The sequence below is a fragment of the Aquarana catesbeiana genome, linkage group LG07 (assembly GCF_042186555.1).
Source record: "Aquarana catesbeiana isolate 2022-GZ linkage group LG07, ASM4218655v1, whole genome shotgun sequence".
Classification (NCBI taxonomy): Eukaryota; Metazoa; Chordata; class Amphibia; order Anura; family Ranidae; genus Aquarana; species Aquarana catesbeiana.
In genome coordinates, this window is record NC_133330.1 from 150,081,941 (window position 1) to 150,105,963 (window position 24,023).

General features: G+C 47.4%; 1 protein-coding gene across 2 annotated transcripts in view; it reads right to left on the reverse strand.

Annotated features, from left to right (window-relative positions):
- LOC141103291 (40-kDa huntingtin-associated protein-like) overlaps positions 1-24,023 on the reverse strand; it is a 92,674-nt gene that overhangs the window by 43,312 nt on the left and 25,339 nt on the right. The window lies entirely within an intron of this gene.

The following is a 24,023-nucleotide window of genomic DNA, read 5'->3' on the forward strand; positions in this document are numbered from 1 at the left end:
CACCTCTAGAGTGTGTTGTGTGAGCCGAATGGAACACCCATCTCACCCATGGGCGACGGAGTGTCATCTGAAGTCTGCCCCCTATGTGTGTGTCTCAACCAGGACCACCACATCCGCTCGTTGCCTTTTAAGAAATCTGAGAGCTGCCGCACGCTTAATTTTGTCACGCAGCCCCCTCACATTCCATGTAAGGAATTTCAATGACAGTCGTGGCATTGTTGTTTGCAACTACATAGTTTTATACTATTATAACATTTAACCCCCTCGTAGCAGGGTGTTGAAAATTGTTTAAACAAGGTGGACGAGTGATATGACATACTATATGTATCTAGTAAACACCAGTTAAGTGTAAGACATGCTAGTATTGTATACATGAAAATTAAGGTACGCACATTTAAAATCAACTTTTTGGTTTCCCCTCCCCCCTCCCTCCTCCCCCCTCCCTGCTTTGCATCTTCCCCAACTGATGCTAGCATGCACCCATAACAAAACTTTCTTTGCAGTCTCGGACCTGACGGCATATTGAAAGGAAAAATAATAAAAAAACAATAGGTGAAGTAGGATGGGTCTCTGTGCACCAAATTTAGAACCCTCTTTCCATAAAAAGGAAAAAACAGAAAAAGTTAGCTTCTTAGTACTCAGATGTGTAACTGATGTTTGCGCAATGTCAAGATTGGTGCTGTTATGTCTCTCTCTTCTTGGGCCGTCATCTCCAGGCTTGCATGGGGGCAGGTTGCGCTGCACTCTACTTGTGGTTAATAGGACTCTAGTTATCCAAAGCTCCTCTGAAAGGTATAGCTTGGTGGGTGTAGTTTGATCTCATAAGGAGTAGTCCCAGGAAAGTTCCAACATAATGCATCAGCATTGATCCGCAATACCTAAACTGATTTTATGTCAGCAGCGGGGGAACTCATGCAATCGACTGTTCAATCTCTGCGTCCATTTGCCCCCTTATCTTATTTCACAATGATAACAACTAGTGAATAATAAAGTAAGTGGGGATGGTTTTTCAATAAGTGAGAATGTTAATAGATTACTGCTGCATCTGTTCCAGGAGCTTGTATGTAAAAACTTAATGTATGATTACATACTCACAGTCACCTTAATCTGCCTTGTCCAAGGTAGCTCTGCGTTCCATCCAGGCCATCAGCTCAGCAGGATCTTCAAAAAAAGATGCACGGCCATCGTGTTCCACTCGGAGGCGTGCTGGAAACAGCATGGCATACTTCATGTTGAGACTTCTAAGTTTGCGTTTGGCTTCCATGAAATTTTGCCTGCGTCGCTGGACCTCCGCAGAAAAGTCAGGGAACACTGCTATTTTTACATTGCCAAAGGGGATATTGCCCCGTTCTCTTGCCAATCGAAGGGCCGCATCTCTATCTTTATAGTTAAGCATTTTGGCTATAAAGGTGCGTGGTGGGGCTCCCTGTGGCGGGGGTCTGGCTGGCATGCGGTGCGCTCTTTCAACTGCCAGCATGGGGGGAGAAGGCCTCTCTACCGTATGTCTTAATGAGCAGTTGCTCTAAGAAAAGCGTGGGGTCTTTACCTTCAGTTCCCTCTGGTAGGCCGATGAGGCGAAGGTTACACCTCCTGCTTCTGTTCTCCATGTCTTCTTGTTTGGAGAATAGCTGTTGGATTTGCTGTTTCATGTGGTGCACCTCCGTTCTCATTGGAGGGATAGTGTCCTCCATGTCACTAATGCGTGTTTCAGTTTCTTTAACTCGGTCCCGGAGTTTGTGAAAATCTTTTCTGATCAAGGATATGTCTAGCTTGACTTCTTCTATCTGTGAAGTGAGCGATGTTCGACAGAAAGTTATTGCTTCTAACAACTTGTCTGTGTCTCCCGCTGTGCGCTCCTTGCTGTGTGCAGTGTCACCGTCATTTTCCACCTGATCTTCTTTCTCCTGTCGGCGGTATTGGTCTAGCTTAGACGCGGCGGATTTCTGAGCTTTTGATGGCGACATGATGCCCAGGATCTGGGGTGTTTAGGGGGATGATTGCGGTGAAAAGATATCGCCTGGGGGATGCAGGATGTCGTGGATGGTAGGATAAATGCAGGAGCTGCTCGGAACACGTCCTACTCCATGTAGCGTCAGGCCACGCCCCAAAGTATTTTATTTTTAAATAACAAACATGGTATTCTTACCTGCTCTGTGCAGTGTTTTTGCACAGAGCAGCCCCAATACTGCTCTTCTCGGGTCCCCCGCCGGCGCTCCTGGCCCCTCCCTCCTGTCAAGTGCCCCCAGAGCAAGCAGCTTGCATGGGGGCGGGGGGGGGGACCCGAACAGGCTCGCTCTCAAGCTGCGGCTCTGCATGTTCATTCACACACAGAGGCGTGGCTCGGCCCAGCGCTCTCTTTTCATTGGCTTACTGGCTGTGATTGACAGCAGCGGGAGCCAATGGCTTTAACCTGTTCCCGTTCGCGCTATAGCCGAATGACAGCTACAGTGCGGACCTACATTGCTGGGAGGCCGTCAATAGACGTCCTCTCCTTTGCACGCTCCCTGCACGCCCTGTGGTCACCAAGTCTCCCGGCCCCTTACCACGTGATGAGCTGTCAGCCAATGACAGCTGATCACGTGATGTAAACAGAAGATCGGTAATCGTTTTTTTTTCTCCTCAAAAAAAGTTGATCACCAGCTTCTGTGTAAGGCACATCTGTCCCGAAGAGGCACAACCGCCTCATCTGCGCCTGCCATTGGCACCTGCCAGTGCCCACACAGCGCATATCAGTGCCACCAATCAGTGCCAACTATCAATGCCCACCAGTGGTGCCAATCAATGCCTCATCAGTGCCACCTAACAGTGCTGCCCATCAGTGTCACCTACCAGTGCCAATCACTGCCACCCATCAGTGCCAGATATCAGTGCTGCCTATCAGTGCCCATCAATGCAGCCTTATCAGGGAACATCAATGAAGGAGAAAAAATACCGGTTTGCAAAATTTTAACAAAATATAAAACGGTTTTGTATTTTTTTTCAAAATTTTCGGTCTTTTTTCATTTAAAAAAAATAAAAAACCCAGAGGTGATCAAATACCACCAAAAGAAAGCTCTATTTGTGGGGAAAAGTTACGTACCGGTAACGTCTTTTCCTGTAGTCTTTCAGGACAGCCACAATAGAGAGATAGTCTCCTCCCCTTCCTCTAGGAAACACTGCGCCAGCCCATAAATTCTCTCCTCCCCTGCCGGACCTCAGTTTTTTCAAGATCACCTCCAGCCAGCTTGGGGGACACAAGAACACATTAATAACATACCATCCAATATCATCATGCTGCGTTCTGGTCTTATACAAGACCCCCCAAAGCTTAGGGTGGGTAACTAGGGCTGTCCTGAAAGACTACAGGAAAAGACGTTACCGGTACGCAACTTTAATTTTCCCTTTTCGTCATTCAGGACAGCCACAATAGAGAGGATAATCGAGCACTTACCAATTAGGGTGGGACTACAGCTTGCAGAACTTTTCGCCCAAAAGCCTGCTCACCTGCCGCCACCAGGTCCACTCTGTAATGTCTAACGAAAGTGGAGTAGCTGGACCATGTCGCTGCCTTGCATATTTGCTCTGGCGTTGCTCCAGCCTTCTCTGCCTGGGAAGTTGCCACTGCTCTGGTGGAGTGTGCCTTTATACCTTTAGGGATCTCCTTCCCTGCTAAAGAATATGCCTGCCCAATAGCTAATCTAAGCCATCTGGCAATCGTGCGTCGGGACGCTCTGAGACCCTTCCTGGCCCCGGAAAACAAAATAGAGAATCAGACTTCCTTATTGTTTTAGTCATCTCTAGGTATTGTAGGATACACCTCCTTACATCTAAAAAATGAAATTTTAGTTCCCTTTCTCCTGAAGGATTGGGACAAAACGAGGGTAGGACTATTTCCTGGCTTCTGTGAAAGCCTGACGCCACCTTAGGCAAAAAAGCTGGATCAGTCTTAAGGACTATCCTGTCTGGCAAAATAACACAAAAAGGAGGTCTAATTGATAAAGTCTCAATTTCGCTGACTCTCCTGGCAGTTGTCACTGCTACTAAAAACACTGTTTTTAAGGTAAGCTCCTTTAACAAGCATTTGTCCAATGGCTCAAAGGGAATTCCCGTAAAACTCTAACACTAGAGATAGGTCCCACCCGGGAAAGTGTGGACCTCGGGTAGGTCTCTGTCTTGACAGTGCCCTAAAAAAATCTGACCACCCAGGGATTGGTAGCCAGAGACTTCTCCAGATAAGCACTGAGTGCTGAAACCTGACTTTTAAGGGTGCCTACAGATAAACCCTTGTCTGCTCCACACTGCAGAAACTCCAACACAGCTACGGGACTCTGCACCGAGAAGGAGTTTTCTATGCACCATTTGTTGAAAAGGAGCCAGACCTTTTTGTAAATCTTACGCGTCTCCTTTTTCCTACTGTTGAGGAGGGTGGAGATTAATCTCTGTGAAAATCCCTTAGATTTTAAAATACCCTCCTCAGTAGCCAGGCCACTAATTTCCACTGATGCACCTGTGGATAGAGGACTGGACCTTGTGAAAGAAGATCCTTTCGAGGTAGAAGGAATAGGGGCAGTTCTGCTGCTAACTGACTGAGGATAGAAAACCATGCCCTTTTCGGCCAATGTGGAGCTACTAGAATGAGAGAGGTGCTCTCTAGTTGAAACTTCCTCAGAACCGCTGGTAATAGCACCGGAGGAGGGAAGGCATAGCATGTCCTGAAATGCCAATTCTGAGTTAATGCGTCCACCCCCAGTGCTCCTTCTCCTGTGTTTAGGGAGAAAAAACAGGGGATTTTGGCGTTGTCTCTTGAAGCGAAGAGATCCACTTCCGGGGGTCTCCATTTTTCAGACATGAGATTGAAAACCTCCTGGTTGAGGGTCCAATCTCCTTCCCTTAGACTCCTCCGGGTGAGAAAATCTGCGATTACATTCCTCTCCCCTCTCAGAAAAACCGCTGAGAGTGAGAGTGTGTTGGCCTCGGCCCAGCTTAGAATGTCCTTTGCTAGGGGCAGCAGACTTCCGCTTCTGGTGCCTCCCTGTTTGTTTATATAGGCCACGGTAGATGAGTTGTCCGACCGAACCTGAATATGGTGGCCCTGAAGTTCCTTTCTGAAAAATCTGAGGGCTAGGCCCATTGCCCTCAGCTCTTCCAAATTGGATGATCTTTTCAGTTTGTCGCCCTTCCACATGCCCTGCGCTAGAAGGGATCCCAGATGTGCCCCCCAGCCTTTGCCACTTGCGTCCGTGGTTACGATCTGCGGAACTGGGAAAAGCCACAGACGTCCCTGCGACAAGTTCACTTCCTTCCTCCACCACCAAAGAGATCTCTTTATCTGATGGGGAACCTGTACTAAGGTGTCTAGATCCTTCTGACTGTGGTCCCATATCCTTAGTACATATGACTGCAGGGGACGGAAATGTAATCCTGCCCACTGCACTGCTGGGAGAGTAGAGGTTAGAAGGCCTAGTGTTGACATTATGTACCTTTTGGACACCAGATGGTTGCACTGGAGGGAGAAAACTGCTCTGTCCAGTTTTAGAATTTTTTCCCTTGGAAGGAAAACTCTCAAAAGCGTAGTGTCCAGCAGGTACCCCAGGTACATAATGCGCTGTGAGGGAATGAGACTGGACTTTTCTAAGTTCAGCAGACAACCCAAACCTGTTAGCACCTTCTTTGTTAGATCGAGGTCCTTGATCAAGTGTTCTGGGGATGCTGCAAATAGGAGCAGGTCGTCCAGATAGACTATAACTGACACTCCCTGAAGTCGCAGGAAGGCCAAAGCCTCTGCCAGGACTTTGGTGAATATGCGGGGCGAGGAGGATAGACCGAAAGGCAGTGCCTGAAACGGTAGATGCAGTATTGCACCCTTCAGGTCTATTGCGAAACGGAGAAACTTCTGGGAAGTTTCTGCGATAGGGACGTGTAAATACGCGTCTCTGAGGTCCAGAGACGCCATGAAACAGTTGTGTGGTAACAGGACCCTGACCGTAAAAATTGACTCCATGCGGAATCTTTTGTAGCAAAATGATCTGTTTAAGGGTTTTAAATTCAGAATCAATCTGAATTTCCCTGAGGGTTTTTTCACCAAATACGTGGGAGTAAAACCCCTCTCCTTCCTGCCCCTTTGGTACTCTGTGAACTACGTTCTGAATCTCTAGTTCCTTCAGGGCGTCTACCAAAGCTTCGGTCCTTGCCGTGCAGCTGGAAAGCTGCGTGACAAGGAACCTTTGCGGGGGGGGGGCCTTGTGAATTCCAGGAGATGCCCCCTTCTTATGATCCCTAGGATGAATCGATTGGGGGAGATGGTCTCCCACTGTGGAAGGAAGGCCCCCAGTCTTCCTCTCACCGTCCTTAAAGAGTCATTGATCTTTACGGGCTCTCAGGAGGGCGAAAAATCGCCCCTCCTCTGCCCTTGCCTCTTTGGCCCCAAGTTTTCTTCCCTTGTTTGGGAGTTTCTTTGCCTTTTTGCGGACGAAACCCCTTCTTTGCCTGAGCTGGGGTTTTCCGCTTGAGCGGAAAGGACTTCTTTTTGTCCGCTGTACGGTCTAAGACTGTATCTAACCCAGGGCCAAAGAGTAGATCACCTGTCAGGGGTATCCTGCACAATTTGACCTTAGAGGCGGTGTCGCCCGGCCAAGTTTTCAGCCAAAGCGCTCTTCTGGCCGAATTAGCCAGCGCCGCTGATCTGGCCGACATTCGGACTGACTCCGCCGAGGCGTCTGCAATGTATGCGATTCCTCGCAGAATAGTGGGAAAAGAGGCTAGGATAGTTTCCTTGGCTGTGCCAGCTTCAATGTGCTCCTGAATCTGGAAAAGCCAGTGTTCTAAATTGCGGGCTACCACAGTAACAGCCATTTCTGGCTTTAAGTTACCTACAGTTGGGTCCCACGTCTTTTTTAGTAGTGAGTCTATCCTCTTGTCCATGACATCTGATAAGGCCCCCATGTCCTCAAATGCCAGGTCTGTGTGTCTAGAGACCTGAGAGAAGGCGGCGTCCAATTTGGGATTTTTATTCCAAATGGACGCTGGATCCTCTGAAACCGGGAACCTTCTTCTAAGGGAGCTAGAAAAAAAGGGTTTCCTCTCAGGATTCTGCCACTCCTTTTTAATCGTTTCCACCAGAACTTCATGTACTGGGAAAACTTTTCTTTTTTGATCTCCCAAGCCCTTGTACATAAGGTCATGGAGAGATAGGGGTTTTTTATCCTCATGTATACCGAGGGTTGTATATATTGCCCCTAAGAGATCTTCCACCTCATCCAGGGACAATTTATACCTGGAGATTTTCCTGGACTCCCCGTCCTGGTCTTCCCCTTCTGATTCCTCATGGGAGTCAGACGTGCCACTGTCCGGTTGCCTCTGCTCAACCCCGGAAGGGCCTGAAATCTCCTCTGCCATAACTATATTAGTAGATCTGGCAGGTGCAGAGCCCTGAGCATGAGCCGGGGTTGTGACCTGCTGAACGGGTTTAGAGGGAAGCTGAAACGTCTCAAAAAAGCGTTTTAAAAGATGAAAAGGTGGATGACAGCTCTTTCACAGAAGCTGCCAAACCGCACTGCTGCTCAGATTCCCTTTCCTTAACCAGGGAGTCTATGCACTCTTTACACAAGACCTTGGTCCATGCTTCCCCTAAACTGTCTCTACAAGAGGCACACTTCCTTTTAGAGACATGAGTAAACTTTTTTTTTTCCTGTAGATTTCTGAAATTACATACAAAAACCACATATTACATTCAGCATGTTAAGTGGAAACAACCCTGGGAGTGTACCAGATCCACCTTTAGGGAACTGAGCACACCCCCCCACCCCTGACCACCGAGGGGATCTGCCCCCCTCTAAGTAAGGAACCATTTACATGAGAGGGAACAATCCTTAGATAGAGAGGACCCCTCCCCAGGGAACTCTTACCTTCGGAAGGCTGGAGATAACGTCCGTATGAGTTGCAGCATCCTCCAGCCTGAGCCCGGCCCCCTATCAGCACCGCGACCCGGAACCGGAAGCCGCGGGTCAAAGGGAAAACCGCCACCCCCCCCCCCACCCCCCCGCCGGAAATGACGTCACCCATTGTCCGGCCCGCTGGTTCCAAAAATGTGTGGCCTGTACTGAGGGAGAGCGGACGGTCTCCCTGCTGCGGCCCTGTGGACGCGATAGGGGTCCCCCGCGACCTGATGCCGCGCTCGGCAAGGAAGGGGTGGCTTCTGCTGCGGTATGTACCGCCACTCTTATCCTGGAAGCCCCTGCTTTCCTAGGGATGTTTTAAAAAGGCCACAATCTCCCTGACTGCACCAGACCTGGTTCCTATGCACAGTGTCTCCCCACCGGAGGAAACACTAATAACTGAGGTCCAGCAGGGGAGGAGAGAATTTATGGGCTGGCGCAGTGTTTCCTAGAGGAAGGGGAGGAGACTATCTCTCTATTGTGGCTGTCCTGAATGACGAAAAGGGAAAAAATGGATTTTTAAAACAGCTTACCTGTAAAATCCTTTTCTTGGAGTACATCACGGGACACAGAGCACCATAGTAATGACTGACTATCTGGGTTTATATGCTACCTTTAGGTGATCAGACACTGGCAACCAATATTAAGAAGGTTCCACTCATATAACCCCTCCCATACAGGAAGTACCTTAGTTTTTTAGCAAGCAATGAAGATCCCAGAAAAAGAGGGGAGGGACCTCTGTGTCCCGCAATGTACTCCAAGAAAAGGATTTTAACGGTAAGCTGTTTTAAAAATCCATTTTTCTTTATCGTACATCACGGGAAACAGAGCACCTTAGTAATGACTATCTGGGATGTCTTAAAGCAATGCCTTTGAGGGGAGGGAACATGCCTAAATCCTTTATTTTAGGCTCCAAATTATAAAGCTGCTTGCAGCACGCTCTGGCCAAAAACAGTCTCCTTTTGAGATCTAACATCCAGTCGGTAAAACCTGGTGAATGTATGAACCGAAGACCAAGCGGCCGCTTTGCAAACCTGAGCCATCGACACTTGTTGGCGCACTGCCCAAGACGTACTAATTCCTCTGGTAGAGTGAGCCTTGAGATATCGAGGTGGAACCTTGTGTTTCAACTCATAGGCCTGGATAATGACCTGACGAATCCACCTAGAGATTGTAGAACTAGCTGCTGCCTGTCCTTTCTTAGGACCCTCAGGCAGAACAAAAAAGGAGTCAGACTTCCGACAAGGGGCTGACATATCCAAGTAAACCTTAATAGCTCTCACCACATCCAGTGAATGGAGCAATCTTTCCTCCTTAGATTTAGGGTTAGGAAAGAAGGAAGGTAAAACGATATCCCGATTTAAGTGAAAACTGGAAACCACTTTGGATAAAAACTCCGGACGGGGCCGCATTACCACCTTGTCCTGATGAACAAACAGAAAGGGTTTCTCACAAGAAAGGGCGGCCAACTCCGAGACCCTTCTTGCTGAGGTTATAGCCACCAAAAAAAACAATTTCCTAGTCAATAGGATCAAAGGAATATGCTTAATAGGCTCAAAGGGTTGACTCTGTAGAGCTGAAAGCACTAAGTTCAAGTCCCATGGGCACAAGGGTGATCTAATTGGTGGCCTTAAATGTAGTACTCCCTTGATAAAGGTTCGTACCAACGAATGAGACGCAATTGGCCTCTGGAAAAAAAACGATAAGGCCAAAATCTGTCCCTTTAATGGTTCCTAAGGACAAGTTTAAGTCAATTCCTGCTTGAAGGAAGGCAAGAACCCTCCCAATTGTATAGTTGCGAGGGTGCCATCTTCTCTTCTCACACCATGAGATGTAGGACTTCCACACTCTATGGTAAATTTTTCTAGACACTGGCTTTCTAGCATTTATCAAAGTAGCCAGAACAGAACCACTTATACCACGGTCTTTTAGTACTCTGGTCTCAATAGCCATGCCATCAAATTCAGCGACCGTAAAGAAGGATGGTATATTGGACCTTGGGACAGTAGGTCTGGGTGGAATGGAAGACACAATGGGTCCCCTACTGCCATCCTCACAATCTGTGAATACCAAGACCTCCTTGGCCACTGTGGGGCCACCAGAATTACTGTTTTCTGCTCCATCTGTATCCTGCGTAACAGGTGCGGCAGCATCTGGATCGGAGGAAAGGCGTAATTTAGAGAATACCGATCCCAGGGAACCACCAATGCATCCGTCCCCACGGCAAGTGGATCCCTGGTTCTGGACACAAAGCTGTCCACCTTGTCATTGAACCTGGATGCCAGGAGATCCACCTCTGGCATCCCCCAATGCTGGCATATTTGAAGGAAAACTTCGGGGTGGAGGGACCATTCCCCTGGCAACAACTGCTGACGACTTAGGTAGTCTGCCTGCCAATTGTCCACCCCCGGAATATAGACTGGCGACAGATATGGCACGTGTCTCTCTGCCCAAGTCAGTATATGATTTATTTCTTTTTGGGCTGCCCAGCTCCGGGTACCCCCTTGGTGGTTGATGTATGCCACCACTGTGGAATTGTCAGAATGGACTCTGACCGGAGACCCCCGCAGCCTGGCCGTGCAGAATATGAGGGCCAAGCGAGCTGCTCGGATTTCCAACAGATTGATCTGTAAGGTTTTTTCAACATTTTTTAAGTTGCCGGTCTTTGACCACCAAGAGAGGTCCTGTTTTACCTTTGGAGATAGAGATATTGGATGATCCAAGGCTAGGACAGACTTGTCCCAAGCCTCCAGGATCGTTCTCTGGAACAACCTGGAGTGAAACTGCGCATAAGGAACTGCGCTGAAAGATGACACCATCTTCCCCAGCAGTCTCATGCATAATCAAAATGAGGTTCTTTCTACCCTTTTGACTTTCCTGACCAGCTCCACTATTGAGCTGACCTTCAAGAGGGGTAAAAACACCCTTTCCTGGGTCGTATCCAGGATCAAGCCTAGATATGTCAAGATTTGAACTGGATGAAGAGCTGATTTGTCCATATTCAGAATCCAACCTAGGCATCTCAGAACATGAACTGTAGTTGAAACATTCTCTATCAGGGTGGAATAGGACTGGTCCTTCAAAAGAAGGTCGTCCAGATATCCTATCACCGATATCTTCTGAGACCTTAGAGAGGCCAATACCGGAGCCAACGCCTTTGTGAAGACTCGAGGGGCCATAGCCAGACCGAACGGTAGTGCTACAAACTGGAAATGACACTCTTTCACTGAGAAGCGTAGAAACCTTTGATGTTGTCCGAAAATCGGTACATGCAGGTATGCATCCTTGATGTCTATGGATGCTAAATAGTCCCCTTTTCTTAGAGATGCTATTACTGAACAAACCGATTCCATCCGGAAGGTTCGGACTTTTAGAAAGAAATTGAGGGATTTGAGGTCCAGAATGGGCATTACTTCCCCATTTGGCTTCGGCACTGTGAATAGGTTTGAATAAAACTCCACTTTTCTTTGTGCGGAACCTTGATAATCACCCCTTCACCGCCTTTTTAGCTTTTCTAAGGCTAGGAATAGGTTTTTCTTCTTTTCTAGATCCGAAGGAACACTTGATCTCAGAAATCGATTTGGGGAAAATCGCGGAACTCTATTTTGTAGCCCTGCGTTATAGTGGAGACAATCCACTTGTCCTGCACCCACCCTGCCCACACATCTGCGAACCGCCGCAGTCTGCCCCCCACTTGTAAGAGTGGGGGCGCCCCTTCACAAAAAGGACTTGGCATTGGCCTTATTCGGCTTCTGAGTCCAAGTTCTTTTCTGACCCTGAGGTCTTTTAAAGGCAGGTGGTTGAGGCCGTTGATACTTCTTGGGAGAAGATGCGCCTGGCCCAGGAGCATTCGGAATCTTAAAGGAAGGCTGCTTATTCCTTCTTTTCACAGGAAGCAAGGAGCCCTTTCCTCCTGAATCTTTTGGATATACTTATCCAGGATCTTCTCCAAACAAACGTTCCCCATGAAAGGGAAAAGCCGCAAGTAGCCTCTTGCATGGCATCTCGGCTGACCAGTTCTTTAACCACAAAACTCTGCGCATATGTACTGAGAGTAGCGCAAAGCGAGACATCTGCTGGATTGAGTCTTTTAATGTGTCTACTGCAAAACAAAGCGCGAGGAAGTTCTATTAAATTCATCAGAATATTCCTCCTGAACAGGTAGGTTCCTGACCAGTCTTTTAAAATGGTCCTTCAGGGATTGACAGATCCCAATAGCCGCAACAGCTGGTTGTACTGCTGATCCGGCCACCGCAAAGGAGGCCTTTAGCAAAGATTCCAGCTTTTTCTCTGCTGGGTCTTTAAACCCTTGGGCATTATCCACTGGACAGGTTAAGCTTTTATTTACTGAAGAAATAGCAGCATCCACTAAAGGTGTATCCCACCTTTTTTTGAACTTTTCCTCCATCGGGTACAAAAAAGAAAACCTTTTAGGAGGTAAATATATTCTGTCCGGATGTTCCCAATCAGCGTAAATCAATTGCTCCAATGATGGATGCACAGGAAACGCCTGAGAACCTTGCAGAGGTTACAAGGATCCCAATGTAGAACGGGAAATTTCTGGCCCTTGTACAGGGGGCAAATTGAAACCTGCTCTTACCATTTTGGTTAAAGACTGGATAAACAGCTTTTGGGATTGCGAAGCAGTCAACGGTTCCTCCGAATCCGAGTCCCCTGCAGAGGACTCCTCTGCTTCGGCATCTTTATCCCCTATGGCCACCTCCTCAAAATCCTCTGCCCATTCAGGATCCAAATCACAAGGACCCAATTGGCTAAGGGAGTCCTGGTGCTCAAGTGACTCAGCACTGGGACCAGGCTCAGGAGAGGGAGATCTATTTAGTTTCTTCCCTCCCTACGTTACTGAGGCAATCATACCCGCTATTTTGCCTTCAAGACCAGTGAGAGCTGACGTTAATTCATCCTTAGTAACATAAGCCGAAGCAGGGATATTGGTGGTGGCCACAATGCCTGACAAATGCAATGGCTCAGCCAGGCCAAATGCCACAGGTCTTTCAGGGGAGACAGGTGCTGCAATAGCCTGAGGTTGATCTCCTGTTTTTGAAGGAGTCACTTTAACCCCTGGATTAATCCTGTTCCCTGCACCTCGTTTTCTGGAAGACATGCTTACAAGATTTTGAGGAAACTTACTGTGCTATATGGCTGTATACAAAGCCTACTATAGCCTCCTTACAGAGTTTGCAAATGCCCGACTCACGTGCCCCGCTCTGTGTCCCACTGCAACCGGCTCCTCTGAGCCAAAACGAACAGCACTGACACACGCAGGCGCCCGTCTTCCCTATGTATGCGTGCGTCACGTGACGTATGCATGCCCGGGACTTACTGCGCATGCACACGCCCTTGGCAAACACGCAGCAGCGATGCCGCCATCCCACGCGCTAGAGCGCGCGCAGGAGGGAGCAGGTTGCGCACGCATGCGCCGACTGCACGTGCGCGCTACCCGCATTCACGCTCCCGTGACCCTACGCGCGGTCCCCAACAGGGAACCTAGTCTGTGCAGGCGCTCTCCGGAACCACACAGTGGACACAAAAGGCACTACAATCTGGCATGCAATCTGACATAACATTACTTATATAAATAATGTAATAAAATGGGGCCTTCAAAGGAAGAACTCACCGATCCTCGCAGCAGAGCCTGAGATAGGCCCAATCTTCCCCCATCACCGCGGGTAACGCCACTGAGGACCTTCAGAGACCGGGCCCCCTTTTGTTTTAGGGTCCACACCCCTGGACCTGTAAAGCACCCTTTAGGTTTCCTTGGGCAAATAAAAGACCAGGAATACCATATCACAAGGGTCCAGCTCCATAAGGAAACATTACAGGCAAGACCCTGTTCTCTAACCAGGGCTCGGGGACCATCCACTTTAGCATGATATGCCATCCGAATGGATCCGATTATAACATCCTCACTGGGACATTATCTGAAGCAAGAGCTTTCACAGCCGTGACCATCACCTTCAAGACACTGACAAAAAAAACAAGGTACTTCCTGTATGGGAGGGGTTATATGGGAGGAACCTTCTTACTATTGGTTGCCAGTGTCCAATCACCTAAATGTAGCATATAAACCCAGATAGTCATTACTATGGTGCTCTGTGTCCCGTGATGTATGATAAAGAAAAATGATAAAAATGTCATTTGGGTACAGTATAGCATGACCACTTAATTGTCATTCAAAGCGTGACATTGCTGAAAGCTGAAAATTGATCTGGGCGGGGTTAAGTTTAAGTGCCCAGTAACCAAGTGGTTAAAGCATTGGTTTCACTTAGGGCAACTCCACGTCTTGTGTCCCACTTATGGTTTGTGTAGACCACTGCTGGGCAACTAACTGGGTGCGCTCGCAGAAGGTGGGTCCAATGCTGTAGAGGTAACTTAATGGCTCTCATTTCCAGAATGTCGATGAAAAGCTGGACATCCAGAAGTAGTGAACTTGTGTTCAAGATTAGACCCTGGTACTCCAGAGGGTGTGAGGGCTGGAGGGCAGAATTTGGGAAGCTGATTACCAGTCAAAGGTTTGAGGGGGGGGGGGGGGCGTGACCGGATGGATGGGCGTGTGTGGCGCTGTGTGATGGAGTGAGCAGGGACGCCGTGTTGCTCTCCGTGTAGCTGCCCGGCTTGTCACGTGCCTTGCAGGTGCCCTGTCAGTGCGCTCCGATCTGGATGGAGGCCGGTGGAGACCTCGGACGCTCGGTTGCCTCCCTCTCCTCTCTTTAGCTCCCCGCACTGCAGGCGGGCGGTGTGGAGGGGGGACGTCTGCCTTCCGGTCGTACGTGGAAGACTCGGGACCACCTAGAGCCGCAGAGCGGGGGTATGAAAAGCCTCGGTTATACCTAGGATCACGCAGTCCTACCAGCTAAACCACCACTGCAGGTGAAACACCCAGAGAACCACAAGTGAAGGGGTACAGTAAGTGGTCCGGAATGCTGCATAACAGGTAATACCAAGGCCAGCAGGGAAAACCTGGAAGTAAATGCTAGCGGCGCTGCATCATTCCTTTCTTTTCATACTAACACTCTATACAAAAGGTAAAAAACGGCACATGCCATGATTACAGGAGGGGAAAAGAACTCTGTACTAACTCTGCATTAAGTTATAGTGAGGGGGTCAGTGGACTGTGAGGCTGCGGACATTTCTGGAGGGCGGCTGGAGGGGTGGCCAGCAGTATTTCTGTGCTAGTAAGCCCTGGCCGTCAGGGTAAAAATACCCCTCATGTAATATCTTGAGTCTACACCGATTTGGAAGCCCTGCACCTCCATAGATCCCCCCCAAGGGACTTATGTGTGTCAAAGCTATATTGCTTAAATGAAGGATTGGCTGACTGGGGGTCAGTGAGCGGATACGGTGAATTGTTTAGAGGTTTAGTATTAATGGTGTTAGCACCGTCGTAACCTCCTGTAGCAACTGTGTTAACCAAGGAGGGGTCTGCCTGGCGGCACCCTACTGATTATACTGTGTCACTGAGCAGGGGGCATACGGTGTGTGTCCCCACCCGGTGTAAGTAGCGGTGCGTATTGAGGTAATAATATATAATACACATAGTATCTGCCTGTTGGATCATTCCCTCATTCATATCCAATCTCCAACAAAAAAAAAAAAAAAAAAAAAAAAAAAAAAAAAAGCATAAAATAACATACAATGCAGAACCTGCGATCCGCCAAAGAAAAAACCCGCAACTCTCAGCAGCAGCGTCAGCAGCTGCAAAGTTGGAGCAAAATGCCCACGCCTCAGCTGTGACCCCTCCAAAGAAGGGGGCACAACCGAAAACTCACCAGGGGGGGATCCCCGATAGGAAAAGCCAAGGTCAGCAACTAGCTATGCTAACAGGGGGGGGGTCACAGGCGACCCAATCATCCAAAACCCATAATCCAAAAGGCTCGGGGGCAAATAATCAAAATATAAAAACAGAGATCAGTACTGTTGCAACCTTGCCTTCAGAGAAAGAACCAACAGTTACGGATGTTTTTATGGCTGTAGGGGTGTGTAACTCCTCACTTAAGGAACTTTGCGATCAGATGAGGGGTGTAAAAGCAGACCTGTTATTGGTCAGGCAAGACCTTCAGAAAACCGCTGAGCGAACAGCAGCTTTGGATGAAAGAGTAGGCCTACTGGAGGACGATGTATCTCCCCTGATTAAAGAAATGAAATTACTGAAGGAGCAGGTTTCCAGACAAGCTTCTAAATTAGATGAAATGGAGAACAGGAGCCGAAGGGATAATGTGAGATTGGTGGGCCTCCCGGAGAAAAGCGAGGGTTCTGACCCGCCTAAATTCATTGAAAGGTGGTTGGTGGAGCTGTTTGGAAGAGAATCATTTTCTGCCTCTTTTTCAGTCATAAGAGCCCACAGGGTCCCCTTCAGAGCCCCTTCGGCAGGGGGTTATCCCAGACCTCTGCTTATAAGGTTTCTCAACTACAGAGATAAAGTAGTGTTGCTTCGGAAAATAAGAGAGGTAGGGACTGTTTTTTCAAGGAGGCCAGAGTTTCTTTCTATGCCGATTTTTCACCGGACTTGCAGAAAAGAAGGGCAGAATTCAATCAAAACGCGCTTTACAGAAACTCAATCTCTCTTATGCCCTTCTGTACCCGGCAAAACTACGAGTATCAGCTCTGGGGGGAACTTTATTTTTTGACTCCCCTCTTGGGGTAGAGAAGTGGCAGGAGGAGAATAGAGAAAAGTTTGCAAATTCAGTGTAAGGGGTTTGGGAGTCATGGTCAGTTTGGAAAACCTTGTTGTTGTGTTGGAGGAGGGCTACACAGGCGATGGAGTACAGAAGTGAATGGGGAATGAGTTTGGGATGAAGCAAATGGTAGTAGTGGGAGCTAGATGGGTAACGGTCAACCCCCAGGGGGTTCACCTAGGTAGGTGGTGGGGAGGTGGGAGGGGGGATGGAAGAGTGAGGGGTGGGGGGGATGGGAAGGGTAGCATGTTTAAAAAAAAAAAAAAAAAAAAAAAACACCTACACAGAAAATGTATACACGAGTGGTAAATACCTGGGCTGGAACCAGGGATACACATCTAGATATACACCTAAACACACTTAGTATAATGACAGGAAACTGGCTCTTAAGATAATTTATACACGTTTTAAAATTTACGAGTACACTAAGTATACCAAGTTGGAATTATTATGGTGTTATTTTTTGATCCTACAGGTGGTATACATGGGGTGAAACTCACTTAATAGTAAATAAGCTTAGTCTTGGCAGTAGGACTTGTATCGTTTGCTTCCGGTCCCTCCACCCTATCCCCTTAATTAGCGGTGGATGCAGGCTGAAATGTTGAAAATCAGTTCCTGGGATGCTAGAGGATTAGGGACTCCCCTTAAGAAACTGGCAGTGTTCTCAGTGCTAGAGAATTACGGGGTAGACCTGGTCTGCCTGCGGGAAACCCACCTCACCAGAGATACAATACAAGCCTTACAGATGCATAGATTTCAACATCAAAATCATGCGGTTCACTCTTCCTATAGTAGAGGGGTGAGCATTCTTGTGAGAACTGGGGTTAACTTTTCCTGCAGGCAAACCAGGATCGATGAAATGGGTCGATTCATTTTCCTATTTTGCTCTTTTAATGGCGCCACGCATGTACTGGCAAATATATATATCCCCCCTCCCTTTAACCTAGATGTCATGCTTAAATTGAATGAATTCTTGATAGATAAAAAGGAAGTCCCTATTATAGTAGTGGGAGACTTTAATGAGGTATTAGATAGAAAATTGGACCGCTTCCGTTGAGAACCGTATCAGAGTATACCGCTAAAAGCCGTCTGAGTCAGTTTATAGAGGAAGTGGGGCTGGTGGATCTATGGCGGGTGCGGAATCCGGGGGTGCTCCGATACTCATGTAGCTCAGCGTCACACTCAACCCTCTCGAGGATAGACATGGCCATGATGATAGAACATTGCAGTTAATAGGTGAGATTATCTATGGGTCAAGAGGGGTCTCAGACCATTCCCCCCATAGTGATTTCACTGAAGGTAGGGGGACATAGTCCAAGGAAGGAATGGAGAATAAGTCCGCATTGGCTTGAGGTAATTAGGAAGGGAGATGGAATTTCTTCTATACTGAGGGAGTTCGTTAGCTTTAACCAGGGAACAGTGACACCCGTAGTACTTTGGGATACGTGCAAAGCTTTCCTTAGGGGGGTTTTAATACAACAGATAGCCAAATTTAATAAAGAAGAAAAACGGGAGGTAGAGAACTCTTTAGAAGATGTAATGGAGGCCGAAAACAACTTTATAAGAGATCCAACCCCTGAAAAGGAAAAGATCTGGCAAGAGAAACAGCGGGGCTATAAACAGATTACTATGCAGAAGGCTGAGACTAGGCGGCTCCTCCAGTGTCAGGTATCCCTAGTGGAGGGTGAGAGAGCGGGAAGAGTACTAGCCCAGTTGGTGAAATCCAATAAGGCTCCATCAACGGTCCTTGCTATCAGAGCACAAGATGGAGAGATCCTCTCAAGCCCCTCAAAAATAGTGCAAACTTTTAGAGACTGCTATAAAAAGCTGTACACTTCCCAAAAAAAAAGTAAAGAGACAGAGATGGAGGCTTTCTTGGGGAAGTTATCAATTCCGTCTCTATCGCAGGAGGAAAGGGATTGGTTGGAATCCCCAATAACAATTACAGATTTACAACAAGCAATTAAAAGTATGGCGTGTCTTAAATCGCCAGGCCCCGATGGAATACCAATCGAGGTCTACAGGCACTATGGGGAGGTGCTAGTCCCAGAACTACTGAAGGCCTTGGGGGATGCGCATGAGGGGGGGCGGCTGCTGGTACCAATGCTAGACGCAACAATTATAGTCCTGCAGAAAGAGGGGAAAGATCCCCTCGACATGGCTGCTTATAGGCCAATTTCCCTAATCTGTACAGATGCTAAAATTTTGGCCAAGGTCCTGGCTGCCAGATTGAGCAGAGTCATACATAAATTAATACACGAGGACCAGGCGGGTTTTATGACCAATAGATCTACAAGCCTAAACATTAGAAGGGCCTTCTTGAACTTGCAGTCTACTATGGAGAATGAGAGTTCAAGAGCCCTGTTGACTGGATATTTCCAAAGCCTTCGACAGTGTGGAGTGGGATTATATGTGGCACGTGCTGGGAAAGTTTGGTTTTGGTCCATCATTTATTAGATGGATTAAGATGCTTTATAACAGCCCTAAGGCAAGAGTAAAAATAAACAATGAATTTTCAGAATGGTTTGTATTAGAGAGGGGGACAAGACAGGGGTGCCCCTTGTCCCCTTTGCTTTTTGCTCTGGTAATGGAGCCCCTCGCTATGTCCATCAGAGCGAGCCACGAGATAAAGGGATTCCAGAAGGGGTTGATTGAGGAAAGAATTGCATTATACGCAGACGATATTCTGTTGTTTTTGGATGATAATAAGAGCTCAGTGGCAGGAGTAAAGAGAATAGTGGCGGAATTCGGTAATTTTTCCGGTTTGGAAATAAACTGGGAGAAATACGAGTTCCTACCGCTAGCCCCCTTAGAAACACCAACTGTGCCTGGATTGCCCCAGGTGGCAGTCGTGGAAGCACTGAAGTACTTGGGGATTGTTTTAACGAAGGACCCCAACCAATATGTTGGTAAGAATCTAGTACCTCTCCTAGCCAAATTTAAACAAAAGATAAGCATATGGAGACGCCTCCCCTTGTCAGTAGCGGGAAGATGCAGTCTGATAAAAATGGTCTGGATGCCCCAATTGTTATACATCTTACATAACTCCCCAGTCTGGATCAGTAAGAGCTGGTTTAGGAAAATAGAGACTCTATTTAGGGATTGGATATGGAAAGGTGGGCAGGCTATGCTTCGGTTGCAAGTTCTCCAGCTCCCCACTAAAGAGGGGGGGGGGGGTTTGCTCTTCCTCACCCGGAGCGTTATTTCCTCGCATCCCAATTATAGCACGTAATGGGCTGTGGAGTATCAGAGGGCGGCACTTCGAATGGCAGGTTAATCCTGTTAAATGCTCGGCATAACACGCTTATTGAGGCTTTGAAGGCAGATATGTTCTATCATGAACTCCCGACATTTAAGTTGCTAATTAAGCTCTGGAAAGCTGTTAAGAAACTAATGGGGTATGAGGGATTTACAGAATACACCCCTATTTGGAACAACCGGAACCTACAAGAAGTTCTAAAAATTGGAAAGAGTAGAGGGTGGGAGGCTGGCGGTATTAAAAAGCTGAGACAGCTCTACTCAGGTAATACTCTTAAAGAATTTCCCGAGCTGGTTAGGGAATTTAAGATCCCTCAGAGCTCCCTGTTTTTCTACCGACAGATAGAACATGCTGTCAGGGCACAATTTGGTGATCAGTCCCCGGGCTGGGTGGAAATGCCCTTAGCTCGCCAGCTGCTACAAGTAGTACCTACTAGGGTGCTGATAACCAAAATTTATGAACAACTAAGCAACTCAGAGAATAGAATGAGGATACTCCAGAAGGTAAGAGCTAAATGGGAGGAGGAACTGGGGGTAATCTCTGGGGAACAATGGAGGAGAATATTTGAGATGGCGTCCCTGGTGTCAGTATCCCCTCCACAGAAGATTTCCCATTTAATGCTGCTTAATAGGGCCTACTATACCCCAAAACGGCTCTTTAGGTTTGGTAGAAGGCCTAATGATAGATGCCCTAGGTGCCAAGAGTCGGGGGACCTCATCCATTTACTTTGGCGATGTCCTAAGCTATTTCGATATTGGGAGGGAGTAATCAGTACCTTGGGGGACGTCTATTGCACGTCAGTAAAAAGGGAAGCGGTGGAATGTATTTTGGGCTATAGAAGGGTAAGGGGAGAGAGGAGGTGTATTACTCAAGCAATCCTGAGAAGCTTATTTCAGGCTAGAAAAATGAAAAATGCTAAGGTGGCAATCAAAGGACCCCCCGATAAATGCACGACTGGATAGATACAGTGAACGCCTCTATCGGTAGGGAGAGATTGGAGTACATTAAAAGGGGGAACCTCCAGGAATTTGAAAAAATGTGGAAGCCATGGTTGAATAGGGTGGTCGGATTAAGGGGTAAACTGGGAATGTAAGGGATTAGGTTGTTAACCCAGATATACACGCACTAGAGGAATATAGAATGGGTTGGATACACGATGAAAATTAGGGTCATTAGTGGTTAGATGTAGCTAGGTATTAATAGAAAACACTAAACCTTGTAGATAGGTAGGTTTTCGCATGGGAAGGTCATGGGAATAGAGGGGGGGGGGGGGGGTAGGGGAAGGGGAAGGGGTAGGGGGTTATTATAAAATATTTAATAGACCACTATTAGTACTAATAAGGGGCTTTGGGGGTGGGGATCCCATAAGCCCAGCTTTCTATAAGCGGTCTTCTCCTAGCTCTCTTTTGTTGTATTTCTTGCTTCTCCCTCTCCTCTGTACGTAGGTCTGCAGGTGTCAATGATACCTTTGGTATCCCAGAGAGGGAGGAACAGGATTTATACAACCTGCCCGGCTCAAGAGGGGCTTTTTAAGTAGCCTGAGGTTAATTAGGTTAAGAATTAATTTGGGAGAGTACTCAATAAAGCCTTATATATCTATTTGTATTACAACTGATGAAAGTAATGGGAAAAAAAACAAAAAAAGGGGAAGAAAACCACAATGATGTAAATCCAAGTCAGCGACAATAAATGATCACTACGCTGATTAAGCCAGGCGGCGGCGATTGCTGAAGTGGTAAAAAAAAAAAAAAAAAAAAAAAAGGTTTGAGGGGGCTGAATTGACCTTTGGACATTGGCAGACAAGTTTGTGATTGAGGAGTCCTTCAGCAGAAAAGACCCCTTCTGCTGCGTAGGCTTGGGAGCCATAGGCTTAGAAGACTCAGGCTGGGTTTACATATGCTGCAGCTCACAGCAGGGGGTCAGGTGCATCCCTGTTCACCAATTCAGGGAGGTGTGTGGACCGGCTCCATTGACAGCCGGTCACACTCTCCTGTTATGCGAATTGGATGTAGGGAAACCCGCATCCAGTTCACATAAGTGTTGTAGGGTAAGAGCACCTTTCCACCCAGTGACTTCATTCATGAGTTTACCCAGTGGTGTGGGTGGGGATAAAGTTGTGGCTTGGGGGGCTTGGTATACGTTTAGACCTCTGATCTCTCACCAAAGCCTCAGGATCTAATCATGCAGCCTGAAAAAAAAAAAAAAAATATTCAGCATTTTTTCTGCACAGAACTGTACTGGAACATGGCAAAACGCATAAAAACATGCAACGGAACGCACCTAAATGCATCAAAAACTTACCGGAATGCACATGTTCTTATTTAGGATGAAGGGGAAAAAAAAAAAAAAAAAAGCGAAAAAACGCACTGGAACGCATCAAAAACGTGCATGCAGAAACACATCTGTAATGCGTTTCAGTGGTGTGAACTGGCCCTGACATCTATTGCCTGGACACAGACAGAAGTAAAAATATTAGAACAGAGGTTCTGGTCCTTCCACATTCTATTAGAAAAATTATTTATTTTAATTGTTGTATTCATAGACCATGAGTTCTTTGCAGGTTACCTTTAGATGATTGAACACTGAAAAAAACTTGCTAGGGCTGCCCCTAATAGAGCGCCACTCAGTTTGTGAGACCTTATTTTTTGTTAGTGTCCTTGGATGATGGACCTCTTCTTTTTTCTTCTGAAACTTCTATCAAGGTCTGACTGCTTATTGCCTTGGGCTACCAGTTTCCATATCAGTACCCCTCTGTATTATACCTTGGGACTGAACCCAGACCCCAGAGTGCTAAATAAAGTCCAGTGCCGTGGTCCATCTTTATGGTTCAAAAACCCTTTGGAGGTACACCCACTGTGTCGGGCAAAGCTTGAACCCCAAATGGGCCCAACGATGTGGATAAGGTGAGACAGGGTTCCCCTGCATTTTGGGTTCCTAGGTATTTTAAGCCAGAAATGCAATCAGGATACATAGGCAGAGAAATAAGGAGTGCTTAAAGGTGAAGTACAGCCAAAGCTTGTTTGGCTGTAGTTCTCCTGTGGATCATAGGAGTGCAGTTAGTTATGCACTCCTGGGACCCGTTTACAGCCTACAGCGAGCTGAAGCCCACTGTTAACCGACATCACAGAGCCGGTCCAAGCTGGGGAAAGCTTGCGACCATATCGTCGGGATCCACCCAGGAGCTTGGATCGGTACCTGGCTCAGACTCTCAGTGAGCCCGAGTGTCTGAGCCAGCCGCTCCTGTCCCCTCCACAGCCCAGCGCTCCAGTGAGTGCAAGGGGCGGCAGAGCAGACAGTGATGACTGACACTCATGTCTCTCTGCTCAGAGTGCAAGGGGAGAACTGAACGATCAGTGGTCTTTGATGGCTCAGTTCTCACCCTTAGAGACGGCGGGGGATAGATGCAGCATTGTATCGATGCTGCATCCACCTAGGCAAGTATAATTAAAAGAAAGAAAAAAAAAACCACTCAACTTCATTGTGTTACTCCCGGTTGTAATTGTTGGCAACGTTTTCGGTGCAATATTTACATAATTTTAAAGGATATGTTCACATTTGGGAATGGGATACATGTTCCACCTGTTTTTAAGGTGGAACATGTAACATATTCCCAGTGCTGCAGCCACTGCCCGATCAAAAGAAGTTCCCCATACTAGCTGTCGCTTTTTAAAATCAGCATGGCCACATCTTTCATTCTGTGTGTTAATAAACTACAAGCACTGACATCCTTTGCGGCTGTCAGCTTGTAGTTCTCTAAACTACCACAACGCTGTTGAGCGCCGTGGCAGTTCATTGATTCTTCCCATGAGTGTATCTGCTTGCCCATACGTGATGTACAGGCACACAGATACACTGACAGATCTACACCAGGAATCCCCTCCCTTTAGCAATAAGAGATCACAGGCGCAAGGGAGCTGACTCACACATATTTTGTTAATGGCCTACAGGAAATTCAGAACACCGGTCTGGGTGACAGCTGTTCCCTTGTCCCGCAGCAATGCCCTAATATGACACCGATCCCCTCCTCTGACTCTAGCTTCCTCTTAGGCATGCACACCATGCAGCCTACCTAAAAGCAGAATTGATTTCTCTGCCAGAATTTCAGAATTCTTTGGGAAAAACTTTTGGCACACCTAAAACACTTGTTTTCTAGGTGAC